This window comes from Arachis hypogaea, chromosome 20 (assembly GCF_003086295.3).
Source record: "Arachis hypogaea cultivar Tifrunner chromosome 20, arahy.Tifrunner.gnm2.J5K5, whole genome shotgun sequence".
NCBI lineage: Eukaryota > Viridiplantae > Streptophyta > Magnoliopsida > Fabales > Fabaceae > Arachis > Arachis hypogaea.
This window is the reverse complement of record NC_092055.1, coordinates 15,221,017-15,226,535: the sequence shown is the minus strand read 5'-3', so window position 1 is coordinate 15,226,535 and position 5,519 is coordinate 15,221,017. Positions and strand designations below refer to the sequence as shown.

The 5,519-nt window shown below is 41.2% G+C and overlaps 1 non-coding gene across 1 annotated transcript; it reads right to left on the bottom strand.

Moving 5' to 3' along the window:
- Positions 1-318: 318 nt before the first annotated feature.
- Positions 319-426, bottom strand: LOC112787739 (small nucleolar RNA R71). Its single transcript, XR_003195134.1, has one exon. It is a non-coding gene; the product is annotated as a small nucleolar RNA R71 (small nucleolar RNA).
- Positions 427-5,519: the final 5,093 nt, after the last annotated feature.

Sequence of the window (5,519 nt, the reverse complement as noted above, 5' to 3'; positions counted from 1 at the left end):
AGCATCTCCATTCCTGCCATTGGAGCAAACAACTTTGAGCTGAAACCTCAATTAGTTTCTCTGATGCAACAGAACTGCAAGTTTCATGGACTTCCATCTGAAGATCCCTTTCAGTTCTTAACTGAATTCTTGCAGATATGTGATACTGTTAAGACTAATGGAGTAGATCCTGAAGTCTACAGGCTCATGCTTTTCCCTTTTGCTGTAAGAGACAGAGCTAGATTATGGTTGGATTCTCAACCCAAAGACAGCCTGGACTCTTGGGATAAGCTGGTCACGGCTTTCTTAGCCAAGTACTTTCCTCCTCAAAAGCTGAGCAAGCTTAGAGCTGATGTTCAAACCTTCAGACAAAAAGAAGGTGAATCCCTCTATGAAGCTTGGGAAAGATACAAACAGTTGACCAAAAAGTGTCCTTCTGACATGCTTTCAGAATGGACCATCCTGGATATATTCTATGATGGTCTGTCTGAGTTATCAAAGATGTCATTGGATACCTCTGCAGGTGGATCCATTCACCTAAAGAAAACGCCTGCAGAAGCGCAAGAACTCATTGATATGGTTGCTAATAACCAGTTCATGTACACTTCTGAAAGGAATCCTGTGAACAATGGGACGCCTATGAAGAAGGGAGTTCTTGAAGTTGATACTCTGAATGCCATACTGGCTCAGAACAAATTATTGACTCAGCAAGTCAATATAATTTCTCAGAGTCTGAATGGAATGCAAGCTGCATCCAACAGTACTCAAGAGGCTTCTTATGCAGAAGAAGCTTATGATCCTGAGAACCCTGCAATAGCAAAGGCAAATTACTTAGGTGAACCTTATGGAAACACCTATAACTCATTATGGAGAAATCATCCAAATTTCTCATGGAAGGATCAAAAGCCTCAACAAGGCTTTAATAATGGTGGAAGAAACAGGTTTAACAATAATAAACCTTTTCCATCATCCACTCAGCAACAGACAGAGAACTCTGAACAAAATGCTTCTAATTTAGCAAATCTAGTCTCTGATCTATCCAAGGCCACTGTGAGTTTCATGAATGAAACAAGGTCTTCCATTAGAAATCTGGAAGCACAAGTGGGCCAGTTGAGTAAAAGGATCGCTGAAATCCCTCCTAGTACTCTCCCAAGCAATACAGAAGAAAACCCAAAAGGAGAGTGCAAGGCCATTGACATAAGCAAAATGGCCGAACCCAATGAGGGAGAGGAGGATGTGAATCCCAAGGAGGAAGACCTCCTGGGACGTCCAGTGACCAATAAGGAGCTTCCCTCTGAGGAACCAAAGGAATCTGAGACTCATCTAGAGACCATAGAGATTCTATTGAACCTCCTTATGACCTTCATGAGCTCTGATGAGTATTCCTCTTCTGAAGAGAATGAGGACGTTACTGAAGAGCAAACAGCTAAGTTTCTTGGTGCAATCATGAAGCTGAATGCCAAATTATTTGGCATTGATGCTTGGGAAGTTGAACCTCCCTTATTCATCAATGAACTAAGTGATCTGGATCAACTGACATTGCCTCAGAAGAGACAGGATCCTGGAAAGTTCATAATACCTTGTACCATAGGCACCATGATCTTTAAGGCCCTGTGTGACCTTGGTTCAGGAATAAACCTCATGCCCCTCTCTGTAATAGAGAAACTGGGAATCTATGGGGTGCAAGCTGCTAAAATCTCATTAGAGATGGCAGATAGTTCAAGAAAACAGGCTTATGGACAAGTAGAGGACGTGTTAGTAAAGGTTGAAGGCCTTTACATCCCTGCTGATTTCATAGTCCTGGATACTGGAAAGGAAGAGGATGAATCCATCATCCTAGGAAGACCTTTTCTGGCCACAGCAAGAGCTGTGATTGATGTTGACAGAGGTGAAATAGTCCTTCAATGGAATGAGGACTCCCTTGTGTTTAAAACTCAAGGATCTCCCTCTACAACCATGGAGAGGAAGCATGAAAAGCTTCTCTCAAAACAGAGTCAACCCAAGCCCCCACAGTCAAACTCTAAGTTTGGTGTTGGGAGGCCACAACCAAACTCTAAGTTTGGTGTTGAACTCCCATATCCAAACTCTAAGTTTGGTGTTGGAGAGTTTCAACAATGCTCTGAACATCTGTGAGGCTCCATGAGAGCCCACTGTCAAGCTATTGACATTAAAGAAGCACTTGTTGGGAGGCAACCCAATTTTTATTTATCTAACTATATTTTTCTTAGTTATATGTCTTTATAGGTTCATGATCATGTGGAGTCACAAAATAAATATAAAAATTGAAAACGGAATCAAAAACAGCAGAAGAAAAATCACACCCTGGAGGAGCATCTGCCTGGCGTTCAACGCCAGAACAGAGCATGGTTCTGGCGCTGAACGCCCAAAATAGGCAGCATTCTGGCGCTGAACGCCCAGAACAAGCATGGTTCTAGCGTTCAACGCCAGAAATGACAACAAATGGGCGTTGAACGCCCAAAATGGGCACCAACCTGGCGCTGAACGCCCAGAGTTGTGTGCAAGGGCATTTTACATGCCTAAATTGGTGCAGGGATGTAAATGCCTTGACACCTCAGGATCTGTGGACCCACAGGATCATCTCAGGATCTGTGGACCCCACAGGATCCCCACCTACCTCACCCTCTCTCTCTATTCATGATCATCCCTTCTGTTTTCCATTCACCACTCACATCCATACATCCCACTTACCTACAAAATTCAATATCTCTTTCCCACCCAATCCCACCCATATGGCCGAATACACCCCCCCATCTCCTCCATATCTTCTTCTTCTTCTTCTATTCTTTCTTCTTTTGCTCGAGGGCGAGCAACATTCTAAGTTTGGTGTGGTAAAAGCATAGCTTTTTTGTTTTTTCCATAACCATTGATGGCACCTAAGGCCAGAGAAACCTCTAGAAAGAGGAAAGGAAAGACAAAAGCTTCCATCAAGGGTCTATAGCTCAGTGGTAGAACATTTGACTGCAAATCAAGAGATCCCTGAGATAACTCAGGGGATACATTTTCTTCCACACAATTATTGGAAGCAACTAAAGGTGGAACATCAAGAGCACTCCATCATCCTTCATGAAATTAGAGAAGATCAAAAAGCAATGAGGGAGGAGCAACAAAGACAAGGAAGAGACATAGAAGAGCTCAAGGACATCATTGGTTCCTCAAGAAGGAAACGCCACCATCACTAAGGTGGATTCATTCCTTGCTTTTAATTCTTCTGTTTTTTGTTTTCTATGTTATGTGCTTATCTATGTTTGTGTCTTCATTACATGATCATTAGTAGTTAGTAACTATGTCTTAAAGTTATGAATGTCCTATGAATCCATCACCTCTCTTAAATGAAAAATGTTTTAATTCAAAAGAACAAGAAGTACATGAGTTTCGAATTTATCCTTGAACTTAGCTTAATTATATTGATGTGGTGACAATGCTTCTTGTTTTCTGAATGTATGCTTGAACAGTGCATATGTCTTTTGAAGTTGTTGTTCATGAATGTTAAATATGTTGGCTCTTGAAAGAATGATGACTAGGAGACATGTTATTTGATAATCTGAAAAATCATAAAAACGATTCTTGAAGCAAGAAAAAGCAGCAAAGAACAAAGCTTGCAGAAAAAAAAATAATAAATAGGCGAAAAAAATAATAAGAAAAAGAAAAAGCAAGCAGAAAAAGCCAAAGCTCTTAAAACCAAGAGGCAAGAGCAAAAAGCCAATAACCCTTAAAACCAAAAGGCAAGGGTAATAAAAAGGATCCCAAGGCTTTGAGCATCAGTGGATAGGAGGGCCTAAAGGAATAAAATCCTGGCCTAAGCGACTAAACCAAGCTGTCCCTAACCATGTGCTTGTGGCGTGTAGGTGTCAAGTGAAAACTTGAGACTGAGCGGTTAAAGTCAAGGTCCAAAGCAAAAAAAGAGTGTGCTTAAGAACCCTGGACACCTCTAATTGGGGACTTTAGCAAAGCTGAGTCACAATCTGAAAAGGTTCACCCAGTTATGTGTCTGTGGCATTTATGTATCCGGTGGTAATACTGGAAAACAAAGTGCTTAGGGCCACGGCCAAGACTCATAAAGAAGCTGTGTTCAAAAATCATCATACTGAACTAGGAGAATCAATAACACTATCTGAACTCTGAGTTCCTATAGATGCCAATCATTCTGAACCTCAATGGATAAAGTGAGATGCCAAAACTATTCAAGAGGCAAAAAGCTATAAGTCCCGCTCATTTAATTGGAGCTATGTTTCATTGATAGTTTGGAATTTATAGTATATTCTCTTCTTTTTATCCTATTTGATTTTCAGTTGCTTGGGGACAAGCAACAATTTAAGTTTGGTGTTGTGATGAGCGGATAATTTATACGCTTTTTGGCATTGTTTTTAGTATGTTTTTAGTAGGATCTAGTTACTTTTAGGGATGTTTTCATTAGTTTTTATGTTAAATTCACATTTCTGGACTTTACTATGAGTTTGTGTGTTTTTCTGTGATTTCAGGTATTTTCTGGCTGAAATTGAGAGACTTCAGCAAAAATCAGATTCAGAGGTTGAAGAAGGACTGCTGATGCTGTTGGATTCTGACCCCCCTGCACTCAAAATGGATTTTCTGGAGCTACAGAACTTAAAATGGCTCTCTTCCAATTGCGTTAGAAAGTAGACATCCAGGGCTTTTCAGCAATATATAATAGTCCATACTTTGGCCAAGTTTAGACGACGTAAACTGGCGTTCAACACCAGCTCTCTGCCCAATTCTGGCGTCCAGCGCCAGAAAAGGATCCAAAACCAGAGTTGAACGCCAGAAATGGATCAAAACTTGGGGTTCAACTCCACAAATGGCCTCTGCACGTAGAAAGTTAAAGCTCAGCCCAAGCACACACCAAGTGGGCCCCGGAAGTGAATTTATGCATCAATTACTTACTCATGTAAACCCTAGTAGCTAGTTTATTATAAATAGGACCTTTTACTATTGTATTAGACATCTTTGAACGCATTGTTCTTAGACCATGGGGGCTGGCCACACGGCCATGCCTGGACCTATCACTTATGTATTTTCAACGGTAGAGTTTCTACACTCCATAGATTAAGGTGTGGAGCTCTGCTGTTCCTCAAAGATTAATGCAAAGTACTACTGTTTTCTATTCAATTCATCTTATTTCGCTTCTAAGATATCCATTCGCACCCAAGAACATGATGAAGGTAATGATTATGTGTGACGCTCATCACCATTCTCCCCTATGAACACGTGCCTGACAAACACTTCCGTTCTACATGAAATAAGCTAGAATGAATATCTCTTAGATCTCTTAATCGGAATCTTCGTGGCGTAAGCTAGAATGATGGCGGCATTCAAGAGAATCCGGAAAGTCTAAACCTTGTCTGTGGTATTCCGAGTAGGATTCAATGAATGAATGACTGTGACGAGCTCCAAACTCGCGATTGCAGGGCGTTAGTGACAGACGCAAAAGGATAGTAAATCCTATTCCAGCATGATCGAGAACCGACAGATGAATAGCCGTGCCGTGACAGGGTGCGTTGACC